Below are 24,319 nucleotides of genomic sequence, written 5' to 3'. Positions count from 1 at the left end.
GATGTTGGATAATGACACCACCTCGCAGGCGAATGCAACAGCCAACATGGCAAGTATACCTCCCAACTCTAATACTTGCTTCAACTCTAGGTGTTTTTCTGCAGGATTGACCAAACCTTCGTGGGTAATTGACTCTGGGACTACCAATCATATGATTTATAGTATGGAATCCTTATTACAGTCCACTCCTGCACCTTCAAACTCCAATCAAGTTTTTCTTCCACATGGACAAAAAACTGAAGTTACACACATTGGTTCTGTTTCACTGTTTAACAATTGTGTACTACATAATGTACTTCTAGTTCCTCATTTTGAATATAATCTTCTGTCAATTTCTAAACTCACCAAAGAACTTCACTGTTGTGTATATTTTTATCCTTCTTTTTGCCTCTTTCAGGACCTTTACACTAGAGAGGTGATGCGGATTGGTATAGAAAAGGAAGGTTTATACCTACTTCCAGTTACTAAGAAATCATCTTCACCCACTGAACTAGTTCATTTCTTAGCTTGTTCATCTTCAACTTCAGTTTATCCCTCACTTTGATATCTCAGTTTGGACATGCACCTACTGCTGTTCTTTAGAAGATTCAGTCCATCAACTCGCATAAAGACTCCAACTCGTGTCCTATTTTACCACTTGCCAGACAAACTAGACTTTCATTTCCTAATAGTTCTATTAAGTTTGTATTTCCTTTTGAACTCCTTCATATGGATGTTTGGGGTCCATATAAATAATGTACTTACAATGGCTACAAACACTTTCTTACAATTGTCGATGATCATTCCAGAATGACCTGGATTTACTTGTTGAGATTGAAGAGTGATGTTATAGTACACATTAATTCCTTTCTTAATCTCATTAAAACTCAATTTTTAGCTACTGTTAAAAAAGTTAGATCTGATAATGTTTTGGAATTTTTAATGCTCAATGTGGCTCTCTTTTTGGATCTCTTCGCATCATACATCAAAGTTCTTGTGTGCACACACCCTAGCAAAATGGTATTGTTGAACGTAAACATATATACCTACTTGAAATGGCTAGAGCACTTAGGTTCCAAGCCCATGCGCCCTTGAAATTTTTGGGTGAATGTGTTTTTACTGCAACATTCCTCATTAACAGGTTACCATCCAGCACTCTCTCACACAAATCACCTTATCAAATATTGTATGGTCATCCTCCCAAACCGGATCACATTAAGGTGTTTGGTTGTCTATGCTATGCCACTAAACCAGTTTTTACTGACAAGTTCTCTTCCAAAGCCATACCTTCTGTCTTTATGGGCTATTTAGACACTTTTTTTGTTAGTAGATATGTCTCTTTTACAGAACTCATTTTTCCTTTCAAACACCCTAAATTTACTTTTCTAATTCCTGAATCCATCACTCCATCTCTCACTTTTCCTCCTTCCTCTGCATTTCCTCACCCCTTGTATGATGCTTCTTATCCTACCTTGACCAGCACTTCCTCTTCTTTGTCTGCTATTCATTCTCATCCTATATTTCCCGAAGTCCCTCCTCATGATCCACTACACCCCAGGAGGCCTTCTAGAGCTACCAAACCACCTCTTTGGCATATAGATTACATCACTAAATCCACACCCATACACCCTATATCTAATTGCCTTTCCTACTCTAATGTGTCTCCTTCCTACAAAGCATATCTCGCTGCTTTTTCTTCTACTATATCTGAACCATCCTCCTATGTCCAAGCTGCCCAGGACACAAACTGGCTCCATGCTATGAATCAGGAGATTATGCCCTTACTGCCAATCCTACTTGGGAGATTGTGGACCTTCCTGTTGGATAAACTCCTATTGGTTGTAAGTGGGTTTACAAGGTGAAATATAAAGTTGATGGATCTATTGAGAGGCACAAATCTAGACTGGTTGCTAAGGATTTCACACAACAAGAGGGTCTTGATTATCATGATACATTTTCTCCAGTGGTCAAAATGGTGACTGTTAGGCCTGTTATTTCTATTGCTGCTCAATCTCACTGGCATTTGTTTCATATGGATGTTTACAATGCTTTTCTTCAGGGTGATCTTATGGAAGAAGTTTATATGACTTTGCCACCAGGTCATTACAGTCATGGGAGCATAAGGTGTGAAGACTACTCAAGTCCCTGTATGTCTCAAAACAAGCTAACATGCAATGGAATTTAAAGCTCATAACAGCTCTTGTTCAGTCTGGTTTCACACAGAGTAAACTGGATTATTCTTTGTTTACCAAAAGGAATCAAGATGGAATTGTTATAATACTTTTATATGTTTATGACTTATTGATCACTGGTAATGACAAAGGACTCATTCAAGAACCCAAGAGAATCTTAAATCACAATTTTAGAATGAAGGACTTTGGTGAACTAAGGTATTTTCTCGAGATGGAATTTGCAAGGTCAGACAAAAGGAATCCTAATGAATCAAAGGAGATATGCATTAGAGTTAATTTCAGAATGTGGTTTAGGGGGAGGAAAGCTACCACAACACCGTTGGAACAAAATCAAAAACTGACCAGCCTTGAATATGACAAAGTGTTTGAATCTCCAAGTGATGATGCAGAACTAGAAGATAGAAAAGTGTATCAAAAGACTCATAGGGAGGCTGTTATATTTGGCAATGACTAGACCAGATATATCTTATGCAGTACAACACCTAAGCCAATTCATGTATGCACCAAAAAAGTCACATTATGAAGCAGCCTTACATGTGGTCAGGTATATGAAACAATAGGCTGCACTTGGTCTCCTAATGAGCAGCAGAAATTCTGGGAAGGTCACTACATATTGTGATGCAGATTGGGCATATTTCTTATTATCCAAAAAGTCAGTCACAGGTTTTGGAATAAAGTATGGAGATTCTCTGATTTCTTGGAAGTCAAAAAAGCAACACACAATATCAAGAAGTTCAGCAGAAGCAGAGTATAGGAGCATGGCTACCACAGTGGCAGAATTAGTATGGTTGCAAAGTTTGTTCAAAGAACTGGGTGCCAAAGTGGACTTACCAATGGAGTTACACTGTGATAAGAAGGCAGCCTTACAGATAGACTCAAATCCCATGTATCATGAGATAACAAAGCACATAGAGATTGATTGTCACTTTATAAGAGAAAGGTTACAAGAAGGACTGGCTACAACATCATACATTGCTAGTAGAGATCAACTGGCAGACATATTCACAAAGGCTTTAGGGAAGCAACTGCATACAGAAATGTTATTCAAGTTGGTATTGCTAGATATTTTTCACCACCCAACTTGAGGGGGAGTGTGGAAATTAGTATTAGTTACATTTGTTGTGTAAATTGTACTTTGAGCAATAGTTAGTAAAGCTTGTACTGTGATTTGTTGCATAGTTAGTTAGACTAATTGTAAGGCTGTTAGTTGGTTATGATAATTTAATAATTCAGTTAGCCTTAACCACTTATATAAATAGTATATCAAATATGAATACAAGTAAGGCAGTTCATTTTACATTTTTTTCCAGATCTTTTCTCTTCCACTCTACATCTTCAATGTAACAATATCCATTAGAGCTAGGTTAATCCTTCCAACAAAACCTTCATTTATAGCATTATTATTATTATATATGTAAAACATAGTGATATGATGTTTTGAATAAGAAGAATGTGAGACAATATATGGGCAGAGACATATTATAATGTATCTGGGTACTATTTGATTTTTCTATTGAGCCTGAATTATCTTTGAGATCCAAATCAAACCTTCATTTGTAGCATTATTATTATATATGTAAAACATAGTGATATGATGTTTTGAATAAGAAGAATGTGAGAGAATATATGGGCAGAGACATATTATAATGTACCTGGTTACTATCAGATTTTTCTGGTCGCAACTCATACAATTAATTTCTCTTATGGTTGGATGGCGTACGTCTTGTCCGCAGTTTGAACAGACCAACACATAAAATTTCTTAAGGTCAATGGGGAAGGTATTTTTGCCTCAGTTGTAAATGTCTGGACCTGTCTTAGGAGAAATATAAGGATGATAAGTATTATAGTAGATTTGGAAGTAAAGGGAAAATATTGTACTGACATCTTGTTGCGAGTCAATGTTTGCAATAGGTATCATTTCTTCATCCATTGGAAGAGAGGTGTAGAATCCTGATGTGGATAAATTTCAGAGAGTGAAGGAGGTAAGTGCTTGAAGGTTCTCAGGGTCACCTGCATATAATACAGATGTTAATAGTTGATAGTATTTAGTGATAGGAAAAGATAGTGAGAATATATATGAAAGTAATGTAGTGTCATGCTTGTTGTTGCCGACGTTGTGGATATGGTGGATCAATTTAAATTATTGTGTTGAATTTTGTCATCAGTGATACACCTATGTCAATGAAATTGCAATAACAAGTTAATATAAAAAGAGTGAATCTTTTAGTTTTATATGAGGTATTCTCACATATCATTTTAGCCATAAAGCTCAATGCACACAAAGGTAGAGTCATTGAGATCTAGGCCAACGAAGAAACTTTGCATGGCTCCAGTTAGATGTTAAATTACATTGGAAAGAGGTGCACATGGAGATTGTAATTGTAGAATAAGTATCATAAATCATACTCCTTACTATTTCTCCCAGTTGATGACACAAACAAGAGTTTGGCTTCGTCCTGAAATAGTAGAAACTAAATAAGCTACTCCGTTAATTATTGATGTTTTATGGTTGATTACTCACCTATATGAGTTCTTTACAAGTTCAATGCGGAAAATAGATATGCAGTAACAGGAAAAATTGCTAATACAAAATTTCAAAGGACTTATTGAAGTTAATTAAGTACAGGAACAAGAGTTAGCATTGTGTTTCTTTCCTTCCCTTCTATTCAATGAAAAGTTTTTCTTTTAAATGGAAACAATGCTTAGAATTTAGAAAGATACCAAAGCATTTGAAGATAGACTGATCTGCAGGTCATTGTTCACATAGAAAGCAAAAAAAACCTGCAATGTAGACAATTACAAGACCTCTATGTGTATCAATACCAAGAGAACGCTTAAGAGTTAAGAAAAATGTTTAAAATGAAACCCATGTTATCAATATAATATCTATTGGAAATCTAAATTCAAAAAGAAATAATACTCAACTGTCAGAACATGGTGATATAATGAAGGGGAAATATTGGGCCTCTATCAGCAGCCCAATACAAGGAAATGAATTACCAGAAAACTTGGGCCTGATTACTCAAGCCAAGTGATTTTCAATGATATTTTAGGAAAATACCCAGAAGATGGAAGTTCTAATATATCGCTTGATTTAGTTGAACCGCGACACTGTCGAGAAACAGAAAATACACACATGTAGAGGGAAAATTAGATTTTCACGAGGAAAAAGAGATGGAAAACATGGTGGGAGAAACAATAATTGAATCACTGCACCACTTAATTGAAATAGAAGAGAATGATATGAGCATAATAGATACAGAAGTGGAGGACATCAGACCTTCCAAAATAGGAGACCAAAGATCGATCACTGAAGTGGGGGAGTGGGAGATAGAAGAGGCAGAACCACTACAGACTCAACAACAAGAAGTGGTTAGAAATAAAGAAAGGGAGACATCAGTATGGGTACAACAAAACCTAATCAAGTTGGGGAAGGTTCTGGGGGCAGGGTCAGAAAGAAGAGGCCCTTGAACTACTATTACAAGTGGATAGCGCGAGACAAGCAAGGAAAATGGAACCAGAAACAGTGTGCAAGAAAACAAGACCACAAGGCTCCTAATAATTGAAAAGCCTAGTGAATTTTGATGTTAAGTTCAAAAATAGTGGGAATAGGAGTAAGGGGAGAAATCTGTCTATATGTCATTGATGAAATTCATGTTAGTCATGTGGAATGTAAGGGGATTGAATGACAAAGACAAAAGAAGATTGGTTAAGAGTGTGATGGAGGGGTGGAATGCAGATATCAATTGTATGCAAGAAACCAAATTAGATGGGAATATGGAAGAAAAAGTTTGACAAATCTGGGGAGGTAGATAGATAAAATGTGCAAGTTTGGAGGCTAGTGGAACTAGAGGGGGAATTTTAATGTTATGGGACAATAGGGCCTGGAAAGGCGATATTGTGGAAACTGGAATGTACACTTTGACTTGTAAATTTGAGTCTCAATTGTACAACTACTCTTGCCATATCACAGGGATGTATGCCCCTTATTGTTATATAGACAGAAGGTCTGTTTGGGAGGAATTGGGGACTATAAGGGGTATAATAAAGGACATTGGGCTGTTTGTGGTGATTTTAATTTAGTAAGGTTCATCTCGGAGAAATGAAATTGTGAGAGAAGAACTAGAAGCATGAAGGAATTTTCAGATGTTATTGAAGACCTAAAATTGGTAGACCTATAGTTAGAAGACAATAATTACACGCGGTTTAAAGGGGACAATCTCGAGGCAGCCTACAGAATATATAGAATTTTGATATCAAAAGAGTGGGATGACAGCTTCAATAATATAAGGCAAAATGTCTACAGAGACTCATATCATACCACAGTCCTGTAGCATTACAAGGGGGTGTATGGAACAAAAAAAAGAAGCACTTTAAGTTTGAAAACTGGTGGCTTGGCACAGAAGGATTCACTGATAGAATCAGTAGCTGGTGGAATTCTTTCAACATCTCTGAGAGACCTGACTTTGTTCTTGCTTCAAAACTGAAGGCTCTAAAAACCAAACTTAAGGATTGGAGCAGAGTGAACAAGGGGATCTAGGATAAAAAAGGAGAGTTCTTCTTAAAAAAAACTATCTGAGTTTGATGAGATTATGAAAGGCAGAGGATTATTAGAATGGGAGATTTCAAGCAAGAATTCAACTTTACTAGAATATGAGGAGTTACTTAAAAATGAGGAAATCGCCTGGAGGCAAAAATCTAGAGCATTGTGGCTCAAAAAAGGGGATAAAAACACCAAGTTCTTCCACAAAATGTTCAATGCTCACAATAGATACAAGGACATCGATCAACTGGTAATAAAAGGGGAACTGTCTCATGATCATTCAAGAATATAAGGGGAAATTGAAAATTTTTACTAGAAGTTGTATACTGAAACAAACAGTTGGAGACCTGCATTCAGGAACAACAATTTCCCCACACTTAATGGTGAGGAAAAAATGCATTTACAAAGAAATTTTGAGGAAATTAAAGTGTTCTAAACTATTTGAAGATGTGTGCAATCGATAAGCCCCTGGCCCTGATGGTTTCAATATCGGATTTTTCCTTAAATGTTGGGTGGTGGTGAAAGGTGATATCACGAAACCTTTCCAAAACTTCTATGATCAGGACGTTTTTGAAAAGAGTTTTGAATGCCACCTTCATAACATTTATTCCTAAGAAGAAAGGTGCCAAAGAATTGAAAGACTTCAGGCCTACTAGATTGATTGGAAGTATCTACAAACTATTCGCCAAAGTTCTCATAGAGAGAATGAAAGGGGTCATGGACAAAGTAGTGGATTCTTAGCAAATGACTTTCATCAAAGGTAGGCAAATCATGGATGTGTTGTTAATTGCTAATGAGACTGTGGACTCCAGACAAAAACAAAAGAAGCCAGGAATCTTGTGTAAGCTTGACATGGAGAAGGCATATGATCATGTAAATTGGGAATACTTGTTAAATACTCTGGAGAGAATGGGTTTTGGAAGGAAGTGAATCTAGCGGATCAAACAATGCATCTCCACGGTGAGGTGTTAGGTACTCATTAATGGATAGGGGACTCAGACAAGGAGACCCCCTATCTCATTTTCTATTTTTAATTGTTATGGAGGGTCTGAATAGCATGATCAAAACTGCAAAGTTGAGGGGTTGGTTGAGTGGTTTTAAGGTTGGCAAAAATGGAGGTAACAGTATGGATGTGACTCATCTTATGGAAGTGACTCATCTGCAATATGCAGATGATACCCTTATTCTATGTGATGCTGAAGAAGGACAACTCAAGATTTTAAGGGTGATTCTGGTGCTTTTTGAGGGGTTCTCAGGCCTACACATCAATTAGAGGAAAAGCTACTTGTACCCTATCAATGAAGTACAAAACATGGAGTATCTAAATGCAATATTGGGAGGGGAAATAGGTATTTTGCCAACAACATACTTATGTATGCCTCTGGGAGCCAGTTCTCAGTCTTGTGAGATCTGGAACAAGGTGGTAGAGAAGTGTGAGATGAAGTTAGCAAGGTGGAAATAACAATATTTGTCCAGAGGCGGAAGACTCACTTTTCTAAATTCATCCTTGATGCCCTCCCAACTTACATGATGTCAGTGTTTCCAATTCCTAAGAGAGTCATTGATAGATTGGACAAAATCAGAAGAAAGTTTGTGTAGCAGAGAAATAATGAGAAAAAGAGTTATAACCTGGTTAAATGGGATGTTGTAACAGTGAGTAAGAGACAAGGGGGATTGGGTATTAAGAACTTGAAAAATCAGAGCAAGGCTTTCAGAATGAAATGGTTGTGGAGGTTTTGCAATGAAAATCAAGCCTATCGGAAGGAAGTCATAAGTGCAAAGTATGAAGAAGAAGATTACTAGATGACCAAAACTGTTACTACACCTTATGGAGTAAGTGTATAAAGGTCCTTTAGATACTTGTGGGATGAATTCAAAAAAAATACAAGGATCAAAGTGGCAAATGGGGAAAGAACTGACCTGAAGATGGATGTATGGCATGAGGCTGGCAGGCTGGAAAATTTGTTCCAAGATATTAGTACCTTAGTGTCACACCAACACAAGTCCATAGTTGATCACTGGTCTCCTCAAGGGTGGAACTTCATTTTTAGAAGGCACTTAAATGATTGGGAGATTCAGAGAGTTGCTAACTTTTACAACACCATTGGTCCACTGAACAGATTGGAGGGTGATCACGATACTTTATGGTGGAAGGGCAACAAAAAAGGTATTTTCAAGGTAAATTGTGCTTATAACTGGTTGAACAACTCCTTCCAATTGACAAGTAATTTGCCTTGGAAAGGAATCTGGAAATCCAAAATACCCCTCAAAGTATCATGTTTTGTGTGGTATTGGCTAAGGAAGCAGTTCCAACCCAAGACAACCTAATGAAGAGAGGGATTCCATTGTGCTCAATATGCCTATTTTGTGGGAAAACTGTTGAGACAGTTAACCATCTTTTTCTGCATTGTAGAGTAACTATCCAGCGACGGAGACTATTCCTAAATCTCAAAGGAATGTCATGGGTAATTCCAAGCAAGATCACTGAAGCCATTCAGAGTTGGGAAGAAGCTGGAATGCAGTCTAAAAGCAGAGAGAGATGGAGAATTGTTCCTGCTAGCATTCGGTGAGAAATATGGAAGGAAAGGAATTCTAGATGTTTTGATAGTACAGAAAATAGCATGGAAAAATTCAAGCTTAATTGCTTGTTGCTACTATGTTTTTGGTGTAATCAATTATACTCAAATGACATTATTCCCCTAATTGATGTACTAGACTCAATTTAGGTACAGATAGCTGGATTTGATGATCTTATTGTAAATATGGCTCAGTACTGCCTATGTAGTGGTTGTAGTAATATACAAAGTTACCACTTTCAAAAAAAAAGAACTTGGTGATATAAATCTTTTTAAACCAATACATTCAAAAAATTCTAACATAACCTTTGCAAGTAAATTACGAAAACTTCAACGTCACTGCATATGCAGTTATAAAAGCACATCAATAATGTGGCTTAAGTTGAAGTGAACAAATTGTTGCTGTAAATAATCACGAAGGTCAATGACAAAGAAGTAAGAGCACATCCTATTTCACACTGCTAACTTACAGCTTTGGTTGGTTCAATAAACATGAAAAGTAGTCGATCAACAAATTACTTCTATGCCTCAAATACTTTGACTTAAGTTGAGGCTGGTACAACTGTTCATAAGCTTCAAATCATGAATCTTTTTTTTCAGATACCCACTTTCAATGAAGAAATTAAGTAGATGTGCGACTTAACTACACTAAAGCGTTACATATTCACTTTCTGCTAACTTGTTCTCCATTGTTGGAGTAATTAGTCGGTGGTGAGTGATTTAAAGAGATAAGATTTTTTATCATTGTAAAAATCCACGTAGGCGTGTGTGTATTCCCCAACTTTGTAGCATCTCAGGATTTCAATGGAAATCTCATTTGTTATTAAAATGTGATATCTATAAAAGCTAAACTAATTTGATTTACATCAAAAGTAGAAAGAACAAGTTTATTAATGAAGTCAAGATGAACAGATTTAGGGCACAACACAACAAATTCGAAATAGGTATTACCTGAAATCGGTGAAAGCACATCGAGAATGAAAGAAAGCTGAAGGAGGAACCAAAGAGAGTTTTAGCTAAGTATTTAATCGGTATACGTGCTGATAAGGCATTTCTTGCTATATGCACCCGCGAATTATGGAGTCTGATCAGCAGTAATTCTGATTGCCACTGCCTGTCCATCATTGCAGAAGACCAAAAAAAAAGGAAGCAAGATGAATCTACATGCACCAATTGCAAAGGTCAAAAAGGAAAAATAGATAAAGAGTATACTTCAAAGGTGATGTTCTCACCAATAAAATTCTCTCTTTCCACAAAGTACACCCACACCGACATGTGTCAGTATCAATCAACCTTACAGCCTAGTCATCAGATAGAATCTATATTAAGAACTGAATTACACAGTGGTGTACATATAGAGTAAAGATGACGTTGAACCATGTTCAAATGTTTCGTCTAAAATATTTAACCGTTAAAAATTAAATTTTTTACTTTATTCTGTTTTACACTATCGTCACCTCTTTAAAGTCCAGGAATATTCCAAAAAATAGGAGGATATATTGAATAAGATAGAGAGCGTAAAGCTATGGGTTAGAGTTCCAGGCTTCTACATGCAGATAAAAAGGCAAATGAGCTGACTTTCCCAAGTAATGGAGAGTGACATAATATTAAGCAACAGTAATGTACGCAAACTAGGGAAAGGTACAAAGTAAGGTACGAAAACTGGATAAAGTTATGAAAGCTATACCAATCTGAGCAGATTAAAGGCACATCACAAGAAATCCCAAAGAGGTATTACCTAAAATCAGTGGACGGAGGAGAAGGGAAAGAGAAGAAGCTGAAGGAGGAACCAAAGAGGAATCCCATTGCAAAGTAAATGAGAGTGTGAGCTAGCACACGCGATGGAATCTGAAATTATCCAAGGAAAATCAGTATGAAGCACTCTAACGGAGTCAGCATCAAAAGAACATGAACATATATATGAGGATTATAAGAGGTAAAGGTATATTATTTCGCTATCATGTTAGATAACATACAGCTTAGGCAGAAATAACACTCTCATTTGCTGATTTAGTTTGGAGATCATCTGAGACCTTCGTGTTGGACAACATCATCCATGAAGATGTCATTAGAAAAGTTAGCTATTTTATATACATGTTGATAGTTCCTGACTACACTATCTCTGCAAAGGCAAAGAAAATATTAGCATCTGCAGTATGATGTAAGCAAATTAAAGCAAATAACGTGTATAAACACTTGTTCGGTTCTTTCAATTCAGCGAGTATGCAAGTTGCAGCACACCAAGCTCTGCCTCAAACTGAGAAGATGGAACATAAGTTCACATATGGCAGCTGTTCGTAGTAGACCTTCGTCACAAGGAATGAAAAAAAACAGCATTTATTTATGAAGACATGTGCAGGAAAAATGACATGTGCAGTAAGAAAATGAAGGCATACGAGACAACAAGTAATAAAAACAACAGCAAGACCTTAACTCTAATAGTTAATATCTCTGAAATGTAGTAATATTTATAAACCTTGGGTTTTTACTGATAATGTTACGACCGGGGTCTAGACCCCAGACGAGACCGGCGTCTAGACCCCAGACGAGACCGGCGTCGTTGACCTCTCATAGGTCGCAGAAAAGCCTACATACGTCATTGTTACTTCATTTAGGTTAATTTTAGCGGAAAATTTGAACTTTTTGTTACTTAACATTCATATAAGACATTATACTTAAACTCATAAATGTTCACAATCAACCATCTAACATTAAGATCACCAAATGAAAGAAATAGTTCCATACTACATTAAGTATATACTTGCCAAAATGGCACCAATACAATGTCTGAAATAAGATGAGAAAGAAACGCTATTGGAACATACTCCACTAACTCAACCCTATATCTAAGCTAGAATATAATGGGCAAGTGTCCTCGAAAGCATGAGGGCCTAGCAAATCCGGATGAATGCTCTACGTCCGGATAGCTTCAGCGTCGACCTGTAAACTCTAACGTCCACCTGTGCCTGCACCTAAAAATGTAGAGTTGTATGGGATTAGTACACACTAAGGACATGCATGATTAAGAAGATCTCTTTCCTTTCAATATGAATTATGGAAAGTCAAGTCAATGGACTTGCCAATTTCGGATTAGGAAAGTCATTCCATGAGAATAACATGCATCATCATACTTATCATTTTGCAAACAGTACATAACATATTACACATATCATATCACATAGTTCATATCATTCTTTCGTATTCCATGAGACCTTGGAATCATGGACTTGACATTAGCACTTCCCAAAATGAGGGCTCAACATATGGGACCTCAACTAGGAAGCCTTCTTTAACAAACATAGAGTCTGCTTCATTCATTCATACGTACTTCAGTTTCATTCTTTCATATAGTAGTGCAGCCACCAGTCATACCTAGGATGTAGTTTAACACTCTTATCGGGTTCGTTGTGCAGTGACCAAGAATAACCTAGTGTTATTACTTAAGTCTAGCTCACCTCTTGATTATCCTATCCTAACACCTTTGGTATCCTTCATTTCATTATGTGCATTCGTTGAGGCTGGCCTCATTCTTTCTTTGGGAACTTTAACCTTAACCGGCATAGATCATGTGAGCATCATGAAATCCAATGTGTAATCCCCATACCGAAAAGAGGTGGAATCACCGGCAAAGTGAACCAAAACATGCTAGCGTGTATAGGGAATTGAACCCTGCTAGATCCCTATATTTGCAGTATAGGTTCAAAGACTATGAGATATAAGGATACCCATACCCGGCATGTGGGACAGTCTCATCTCATGAAAGTTACGTGAACCTCCGCCCTTCCATTCTCACAACTAGCCTATCGGTGTTCATTATAAAGTTCCATTGCATTCAACTCATACATCATGGAAGTTGGATTCTAGCATGAGGACATCATAGCTCATTATATGATTTCTCATCTCATCATTAGTATTAAGTATGCATTAACTTCAATACTTTCACAGAGTGTTCATAGAGACTGGTGTCTTCATTAGCTTTACACTCTCATAGGTGAGTACGTTTTGGTAACATTTACTTAGGCTCATTTAAGATTGCTCTCATCTTTCACATTAGCCTCTTATCATATTGTCACCTCATTCATTAACTTTAACACGTTTGTTTTTCATAATTACTCACCCCTTCACGTGAATGTTCATTTCATCATATGCCAATGAACTTGGACATTTAGTGTGTTTCACACTCTTACTTAACCCTTCTAAGGGTTACCTCATTTTATCACATACATCTTAGGCTCACTTACTTTTAAACATATGCTAGACTTATGAGTCCACACATATAAGCCATGAGGCTTCATTCGTAGTTTGTCCAAGTGATTCATGTTTACCCAAGATTATGTGGTACAAGACTTATGCATCTTGTAGATACGCCAAGATATTGATTTCGATCTTTAGAGGCAGCATTCAATAAATATTTGTTTACGTATGACTTATGTGTCAATACGGAATTGGGCAAGGGAACCTGATTTCGAATCCCTTGAACAACACTTAATCTTATTTAAACTTGATGATTGCATTTTTCAGATTTGGGAGTCCCTAGTTCGATTCCCATCAATCCCATAATATTTCTTTCTTGATCTCCTCTCCTTTTTTGTTTTAATGCAAGGAGGTTGTGGGTTCAATACCCCACAAGCTCATTATTCTTCTTTTAATTTATCTCTTAACTTTCTCATCTATCAAAGAGGTTGTGGGTTCATTCCCCACTCTCCACATTTGTTTTCTCCTTTATTTTTCTCCTAACTCTCTCATCCATTCAAGAGGTTGTGGGTTCAATCCCCACTCACCACATCTATTTTTCCTTTCATTTTTCTCATGAATTTTTTATATAATTTTCATTTGGTGAGGTCATGGGTTCAATCCCCAATGACCTCACATTTAAAAAAAAATTAAAAACATAGCTAATTTTCCTCATCCTTGGCCGAGACTCCAAATTTCCAGCAAATTGGAAATTTGGTCTTTTCCAATCCATTTTCCCCTCAATCTTTTGTTCATTTTTTTTTTTTTGTATCTTTCGTGTAATGATGTCTTGGGTTCAATCCTTAGTAATATCACTTATTTTACATTCATTTTTCATTGCATTTTGTACCACTTTGTTTGGCCGAACCCAACCTACCAAATGCTGAAAATTTGTTCACTATTTTCAGGTTCTTTTTATCATCATTCATACGTTAATTCTTAAGGCATTTCGTGAATCATGTGGTGCATCTTTAAGTGTAATCTTTTTATGATTATATTCAGCCAAGAATTACCATTAAATGCAGCAACATTACTGTTAGGATCGAATTCACGCACACACACTAGATGAATGAAGAACACAAGAACTTTCAAGAGAAAGAGATGAGAGATCTAGAGAGAGAAAGAGAAAACCCAATATTTCGTGGTAACACCCCGTGAGTAAAATTCCACGGCGGTGAGGTATATTTATATTAATAAATCAGAGTATTTTTAGTTACAGAGAATAAATAGGAAAGCCTAAAATAGAGAATAAATAGGAAAGCCTAAAATAGAGGATAAATAGGAAAACCTAAAATTAATCAGGCTCCACTACCTAACAATTCTCCCACTTGGAGACTGACTCAGTCATCCAAAAAATACATTCTCAAAAAAAAATCTCTTCATCATCAACATCTTTACCGCACCGCAACATCTGTAGCAACAACTACAGAAGACCAACCGAGGTTTTACATAACCTCAGTTTCCCAACATCAACACATTTCGTCAACATGTCTGTCGGGTTCTTTGCACCCTCTATCTTCTCCAAGCACATATCACCATCCTCCACTGCCTTGCGAGTGAAACGGTATCGCCTTCTGATGTGCTTTGTCTTCGAATGATAGACTGGATTTGTCACCAACTGTATGGCACTCTGGCTATCTGAGTAAAGAATCTTCTCGCTCTGCTTCTTGCCCAATTCCTCAAGATAATCTGCCAGCCATATCATCTCTTTCCCAGCTTCAGCTATTGCCACATACTCAGCTTCAGTAGATGAAAGAGAAACACACTTCTGAAGCCTGGACATCCAACTCACTGCTGTTCCACCTATGGTGTAAATGTACCCGGATGTACTCTTGCTCGAGTCAACATCCCCACCAAGATCAGCATCCACAAAACCCTGTAGAGTCACCTTGCCTTTGCCAAAACAAAGTGAAGTACTGGATGTACCTCTCAGATATCTCAGAAGCCACTTCACAGCTTCCCAATGCTCTTTCCCAGGGTTCGCCATGTACCTGCTAACAACTCCCACTGCATGTGCTATATCAGGTCTAGTGCAGACCATAGCATACATCAAACTACCAACTGCTGAAGCATATGGAACAAGTGCCATGTGATCACGCTCCTCGGCAGTCTTGGGTGACTGCTCCTTTGACAATTTAAAGTGATTTGCCAATGGAGTAGTCCTGGGTTTAGCATCATTAACCCTGAATCTGCTCAGCACCTTCTCAATGTACAACTCCTGAGATAGATTTAAAGTGCCAGCAGATCTATCCCGAGAAATCTTCATCCCCAAAATCTGCTTTGCTGGACCCAAATCTTTCATCTCAAACGCTGCAGACAACCTTGTCTTCAGATTGTTAATCTCCCTCATACTAGATCCTGCAATCAACATATCATCCACATACAAGAGTAGAAAGACATATGAATCAGTGTATTTCTTGAAGTAACAACAAGGATCCTTTTCAGCTTTGCAGAATCCACTCTTGGTCATGAAGGAGTCAAACTTCTTGTACCACTGCCTTGGTGCTTGCTTTAGTCCATACAAGCTCCTGGTGAGCTTGCACACCATGTGTTCCTTGCCTGGAACCACAAATCCTTCCGGTTGCTGCATATAGATCTCTTTGTCCAGATCTCCATGTAAAAACGCTGTTTTTACATCCATTTGCTCTAGATGCAAATTCTCCGATGCAACAATACTCAACAGAATTCGAATAGAGGTTAACTTCACAACAGGAGAGAATATTTCAGCATAATCAATACCTTTCCTTTGTGAATATCCTTTAACCACTAAACGAGCCTTGAACCTTCTTTTGCCATCTGGTTCAGTCTTGATTCTGAACACCCACTTGTTCAGCAAAGCTCTCTTCCCTGCAGGTAACTCAGTCAACACCCATGTGTCGTTCTTCTCAAGTGACCTCATCTCATCATCCATGGCTTGCTCCCACTTGATCGAATCCTCCACCTGTAGGGCCTCATCAAAAGACTCTGGTTCCCCCTCATCAGTCAGCAATAGATAGTGTAATGAAGGTGAATACCTATCTGGTGCCCTGATGGATCTGGATGATCTCCTTAACACCTGCTCAGGTGTAACTTGCTCCACTTCAGATTCTTCAGTAGGAGTTGGTTGAGTATCTGCTTCGACATCTCTGGGGTTACTCTTCTCCAACTCAACCTCAACTCCCACTTGCTTTGTAATCTCTAGAACCTTCTGCTCTCTGTCCTTGTACAGGACAGACTCATCAAATGTCACGTCACAATGTCTCAGGATCTTTCTGTTCTTGTCATCCCAAAACCTGTAACCAAACAAATCAGAACCATATCCTATGAAGTAACACTTCACAGCCTTGGCATCAAGCTTGTCTCTCTTTTCTGGATCAACATGAACATAAGCAGTGCAACCAAAAGTCCTCAAGTGTGAGTACTTGAGTTCTTTTCCTGTCCACACCTCCTCTGGAATCTTGAACCCTAAAGGAACTGATGGTCCCCTGTTGATCAAGTATGCAGCTGTGCTCACAGCATCCGCCCAAAGTGTTTTGGGCAGCCCACAGTGTATCCTCATACTCCTTGCACGCTCATTCAATGTTCTGTTCATCCTCTCAACAATTCCATTCTGCCTTGCCTTACCAGGAACTGTTCTCATCAATCTGATTCCCTCAGCTGCACAGAATGCCTTGAACTCTGATTTGTCATACTCTCCTCCATTGTCAGACCTTAGGCATTTGACTTTCAAACCGGTCTGATTCTCAACTTCAGCTTTCCACTTCTTGAAAGTTGCAAACACATCTGACTTATGCTTCAAGAAGTAAACCCATACCTTCCTGCTGAAATCATCAATGAAGGTAACATAGAATCTGGATCCTCCAAGTGATGATACTGGAGATGGTCCCCAAACATCTGTATGGACCATTTCCAACCGCACTTTCTTTGGCTCTCTAGGAGTCTTTGTGAAGCTTACTCTTTTCTGTTTGCCCATAACACAGCTCTCGCAAAGACCCATATCAATAGACTTCAGACCCTCTAATGCTCCTTTTGTAATCAGCATCTTCATTCCTTTAGTACTCATGTGTCCAAGTCTGTTGTGCCACAAACATGAATCGGAAGCACCTTCAGCGACAGCGGCCATGTTTATACACCCTGTAGTGGTGTACAAGGTTCCAGATTTGGTGCCACGAGCTACTACCATAGCACCTTTCACGATCTTCCACGAACCTTTCCCAAACTCTGCTGCATATCCCGTGCTATCCAACTGACCAACAGAGATCAGATTTTTCTTGATCCCAGGAATATATCTGACATCCTCCAATGTCCACTGGTTTCCCGAGGTGGTCTTTATGCAAACATCCCCCTTTCCTTCAATCTCTAAGGCTTTATTGTCAGCAAGATATACTTTTCCAAAATTTCCAGATTTGAAATTTTGGAACAACTCCTTGCTTGGAGACGAATGGAAAGATGCACCAGAATCCAAAATCCATTATTCAACCGGGCTGTTCACACTAAGGATTAGAGCATCCCCAATGTCCTCTGCTGAATTTACAGAATCATTGTCATCTCCATATTTCTGATTCTGTTTCTTCTTTGGCTTTGTACAGTTCGTCCGAAAGTGCCCTTTTTCTCCACAGTTCCAACAAGTCACGTTTGATCTGTTCAGGGATTTTCCTCGATTCTTTGATTTTGATCGACCATGTTGATTTTGGCCTTTCGTCTTACTTCTCCCCCTTCGATCAACGCTGAGAGCACTGCCCGATGAATCTCCCACTTCTCGTTTGCGAATACTTTTGCTAAGAACAACCTCACGGATTTCATCAAACTTCAGTTTCTCAGATCCACGGGAACTGCTAATCGCAGAGCAACAACAGTATCCCAAGACTCGGGCAGAGATGACATCATAATCAACGCCTTAATTTCATCTTCGAAATTAATGTCCACATAATTGAGTTGACTCACAATCATGAACTCGTTTATATGATCAGAAACGGATCCATTCTCAGACATCTGTAAATTGAACAATCTACGCATCAAATATACCTTGTTCATATCCGATGGTTTTTCATACATGTTTGACAGTACCTTCAACAGACCGGACGTAGTCTTCTCCTTCACGATGTTGAACGCCACGTTTCTTGACAAAGTCAACCGGATCAACCCTAGAGCCTGGCGATCCTTGAGTTTCCACTTCTCCTCCGTCATGGATTCAGGCTTCACCCCGGTCAACGGTTCGTGAAGATCTTTCTGGTACAGATAATCTTCGATCTGCATCTTCCAGAAACTGAAATCGGATCCATCAAACTTCTCGATTCCATGTTTCGAACTATCCATCTTCAGTGATCGTGTTGAATCTCCTTATCTCTGATACCAGTTGTTAGGATCCAATTCACGCACACACACTAGATGAATGAAGAACACAAGAACTTTCAAGAGAAAGAGATGAGAGATCTAGAGAGAGAAAGAGAAAAACCAATATTTCGTGGTAACACCCCGTGAGTAAACTTCCACGGCGGTGAGGTATATTTATATTAATAAATCAGAGTATTTTTTGTTACAGAGAATAAATAGGAAAACCTAAAATAGAGAATAAATAGGAAAGCCTAAAATAGAGAATAAATAGGAAAACCTAAAATTAATCAGGCTCCACTACCTAACAATTACATCACTTTTACACCTCATTATTTACACAAACATTCGCACATAAAAGTCAACCATAAAAACATATCATTTTTAAGGCTTAAATCCAAAAATCAAGTCACGACATACACATACATTTTTCACAAAATTTCGGCAGACATACTTCATCGTTCATTCAATTCTGAACACATAATCATGAACATATTATCACAAAAATCACACTTCCTACCTAATCTGCTAGCAAACATACCAACCTAAGATCAATTATAGGAGCTAGTGACAGGGAACATGTAATGGGGAACAATCCTAGTTTCGGAATCGAATTATCTAAGTCTTAAGGGTTTCTTGGGAAAGGGACCAAGAGTAAGAAAAACCATACCTAATTTTAACGTTGTTCAACACTTGAACTTGCTGCCAAAAACTTCTCCAAATTCACGTCCAATCCCGAAACTCACACATTACTCGACTAGAATATTACGTTTTGCTTAACGTTTTCGGATTGCTTTGTCGTTTGTGTTTTGCGTGCAAGTTCTTCAAGTGTGAAGAACTTTTGTTTTCTGACTTTTTTCTCACGTTTGACAGTCAGAAAGAAAGTGTGAAATGAGAGGAAGATAGACGTGAAGGAGAGAGAGATAAACGTGAAAGAGTTGAGTGGCTTAGGATTAGGTGAATAATTAGACTTAGTCAACTAGGACTCTTTCAAACTTTGAAAATCTGATTTAATTAGTTTAGTGAAATGACCATAATTCCCTTACAAAATCTTATTAGAAACCTCAATTTAATCCACTTAAATGTTGCTTCCATCGAGTTTGAACCCTGACGTCCCCATCGCGAAAACGGGTCCCTCCGGGTCGACCCGACCCAAACTGCCTCATTAATTAATTAATTGATAATAATAATCTGATTTTCCTTTTTATTAAATCAGCATTTAAATATGAAGTAATTTAATTAATTCACCAATATAAATAATCAAGTTAAATCATTGCTCCCACCTAGGTTCGAACCCGGGTGGAGCAAGATTTTGCTCAATGGACAATTTTGGCCCTTTCTATCAAAAATGCCATTCCACCTTATTAATTAAATAATTAATTTAATATTTAGGATAATTACATACTACCCTTAGCCTGAAAAAAGACCATTTTACCCCTAGACCCTCCAAACTTAAGATTTCCTCTTTTTAAGTCCGGTAAAGACTCATCCGAGTAAATCTTCGTATTCGGGAGCCCTACATGGCTAGACCCAACCTTTCCTATCTCAACTAACTCCCCAAGTTAGTTGACTTGGCTTTAGCAAGGTTTCAGAGGTCTAGTTTTACGTGCATCAATCCGTGTGAACCCGGTCTAATTGTAGGCATTCTAGACACATTAAGCATTATTTAGCATATCCATTTTTAGGGTTGTTACAAATAAGGGTTAGATTGTCCGTATGCATAGTCATTATTCCAGTAAAGGTAACTTGAGAAGTAAATGAAGACATGATGGTCAAGTATCCCCGCCTCTTTTCTTTCAATTTGGTTCGAGTGTGAGGTAATAGTTTCTCCATAATATTCTTTCAGATTTTCAGTTATTTTTTTAGCCTTTAATCTTGGGATACCAAAAAGTCTATAATAGATAATGTGGACTACTCTCATTAGAAATCGAGTGGCAGAGTTGGCAGTATTAAGCTAATAAAAATGATAACCTTTTTCAGAAAGCCTCGGAGTTTCTCAGATGATAAATGCAGTCTGTTTTGGAAAACCATCTCTGTACAAAGATGATGTTTGCTGCATTGAGGTTTCAATATTGGGATTTTCAAGAAGATTATGCCTTGTAGAATATGTACGGCAACATAGCAACAACACCTCTTTTTTGTGAGCAGACACCTGGTCATACGTATTGCGCCGCTTAAGTTGCATAACAACCTTCCTTTTTTCCTGCATATGAACAGACGTTCGTGTTTTTAGAATCAATCAGCTATATAATTTAGTTTCTGTTTATACCTGTAGTTTTCTAGAAGAGGTAAACAATATTATATGTTTGAAACAATAGTAAATGGGCAAGTGTAACCACCATCCTATAAAATAATAGTTTAACGTCTATAGTAACATCGAAAGACTATATGCACATTACCGAGGAATTCTTATCAGGGAGATTAGATACTAATGCCCGTGTTGTGCACGGGCCCAATACATGATTTGGAATTTTTAAGATGTTTGGATGAAAATTATAGAGATGTGTTAAAGAAAACTATGAACTTGTTGCAAAATAAAATTATAAATTTTCTTGTCTTGGTAAATGTGGAAACAAGACATTATCAAGCTAAAAACGTAAATTTCCTAAAGGAACATTGAAGAAAAACCTAATTAAACAGGGGATATCATTATACAGCTATACTCTACTCCCTAATGGTATATTGTGGTGCAAAATATACTTCAAACTTTATTAGATGAAATCCAAAATCTAATAGATGTGTGTGCTCACCCAAAACGGCCCTTACTCCAATACAATTTTTCATCCATCCAGACGTCTCTCCATTATTTGTCTTTTACCTATCAGCAACAAAAAAAATTACACCCCGAGTGCATATAGTTGTTAACTGACGGACAGATATCTTTGGACCAAATTTTAGTGAAACCAATAGGTTCAATGATAAAATGGCTTTGATAATTGTAGGAATACTTCCGCAATAATTTCAAAGAGTATAATTACTTAGTTGAAGCTACAACTTTATATGCTCAAGCCAAAACAGAGAGAAATTCTCTTTCCATTTACTCTAAAAGATTATCCATGTAGCTCCATTTTCAAAAAAAAAAAATTATACATGTAATATGTAGCACCTTGACATTAACAAGACAGATGAAACTATACATATACATCAACATAAAATACAACATATCCTGTGTAATTCCACTTGTGGGTCTAGGGAGGGTAACATGTACATAGACCAGTGGGTCTAATGTGTACGTAGACCTTAACCCTAACTTAGTGGGTAAAGAGATTGTTTCCAATAGACTGTAAAATAAGTTTTTATCACATCAAGAGATTGATTTACACCTATAATATATCAAATGAATTTTCTGAATTTCAAACTACAAGTAACTAATACATGCAAATACGTTGGTTCCTCGCAAGAAAAGATTCTTGCTAAGTTAATGTGAAATAGTGAAATCACTCACAATAGCTTGTCAATCATAACTTGTCAGATAAATTATAAATTCTAGACTATTTGCTTACACATTCATTACAGAAGTCATAAAGAAACCAGTGAAGCTATATATACATGTGTTATGAAAAATGAAAATGATATTCATCTAATAATTATATGGTTTACTTGAATTCACTATTGTTTTCCTAAAGAGGTGGTATTTATATCATTTGAGAGATGAGTACATGCATAAATAGAGAAGCCGACAAGTCTCAATGTTTGAAGGTCTAGAACAGAAGAGAAAAGGGTGAAGAATAGTAAAGGGATTGCTCAGAAAATGGAATTCGAATAGAATGAAACCTAAAAGAAGATGACGGGATAATCAACTTATGACATTTATGATGAATATAGAGATAAACACCAAATTCTAGTACATAGTTCATGTTGAAATATATCAGTGAGCATTTTCAAAGTATGAAATTTTTCACAAAAAGAAAACTACACATCAAACCTGCACCCACAAACAGTTGTGGCTACAAGTATGATGCATAGGAAACCGCACTTAAAAGTCTTTAAATGGCATCCCAGAATTTAAAAAAAAAAAAGTCGCAACCCCAACATCATCAGGCTAACACATGAAAAATGACAGGGCAATCACAAAATCATTTTTCAGCTCACATGAGTTGAGAAAATTTATCATTTAAAGGACAAAGTAGGCAAAACGGACAAATGAATTGTTCTTGTTGTTTAGAAGCAGTGAACAACAAATAAGTACAATACGCAAAGATTGATCGGAGGAAAGAACTAACCAAAATTGAGAGCTGAGAGCTGTTAAATATTCATACTGACATTTTGGCCCTAATTTCAAATTGCATGAACTCATATAAACCAAATATAAAAGAAAAGCTTTATAAATCTATTCAGCAAAATGTAGGGTTTTTAAAATATAAATTCTGTCATTATGGCCCTAATTTCGATTCTTCTCAATCTAATACGAGCGCTTTTCTTCAGCCAAATGTAGAAATCACATGAAAAATTGAAACCAAAAGACAATTTAGGAGAAAACTAAGTTGATGAAAACTTAGAAAATATTATATAAAAAGTGAAGAGCGAAGAAATGAGAAAGAATTACCATAAATTGCAGCAATACTTGAAGAACACTTCTGTCTATTTTTTCTTCCATAACTGAGAGAGATGCCATGAAAGTGGGTTGGGGATGCCACATAGAGAGACAGATGGAAATAGCAAGGCAGCATTGATGCGGTGGCAGAATAACAGTAAATTCAATAGGAAAGTATTCCTTCGGTTCATAATTAATTATCATGGTTCCTTTTTTATTTAATTCAAATTATAAAAGCTTTTATAAACATTTTATAATATATATTTTCATCATATTGGTACAAAAAAATTGCTATTTACAATATCTTTGGTATAGATTTTAAATATCTATTTTTTAAAATTAAATATCAAATTAACATAATCTAATTTAACTCTAAAAATTAGTCAAATTAACTTTCAAAAAATACAAAATCACAAATAAATGACTGAAGGAGTATTATGCTAAAGTCTGAGATGCCCCTATTGCAAATTTAATTCCCAATCAACCGGCATGTTGATACCATGGGTATTTTTGGTATGTGTTCTAGGAAAATGTTTTTTTTTAAAATGGTTTTTTGTGGAAAATAAATTTTTTATATATTTTATTATTTTAATTGGTGAGTAGAAAATATTTTCCAAAATTATTTTTTAGTGTTTAATTTATGGAAAAAATATTTTTAAGAAAATATCTCTTATTTTTACTAGAGAGTTGAAAATAATTATTAAAATTGAATATATTTTATCAAAAAAATTTAAATTTTATTAGAGGGAAGCGGAGGACTGATGGGGGGTCGCGGGTAGGCGTGGTGTAGGGTGAAAAATTAAAAAAATTGAAATTAAATTTTTTTTTTAAAAGCAAACTTTAACTTTTTCTTTGGAGGTGGGGTAGAGGGTAGGGGAAGGGGTGAAAATAAAAATTTTAAATTTAAGATATATTTTGAAAACAAATTTTTATTTTATTTTTTTTGAGGGGG

General features: G+C 36.9%; 1 pseudogene; it reads right to left on the bottom strand.

Annotated features, from left to right (window-relative positions):
- Positions 1–2,688: 2,688 nt before the first annotated feature.
- On the bottom strand, positions 2,689–11,397 carry LOC114075969 (annotated as a pseudogene).
- Positions 11,398–24,319: the final 12,922 nt, after the last annotated feature.

This window comes from Solanum pennellii, chromosome 2, assembly GCF_001406875.1.
Source record: "Solanum pennellii chromosome 2, SPENNV200".
Classification (NCBI taxonomy): domain Eukaryota; kingdom Viridiplantae; phylum Streptophyta; class Magnoliopsida; order Solanales; family Solanaceae; genus Solanum; species Solanum pennellii.
The sequence above is the reverse complement of the archived record's forward strand: the minus strand, read 5'-3'. Positions and strand labels throughout refer to the sequence as shown.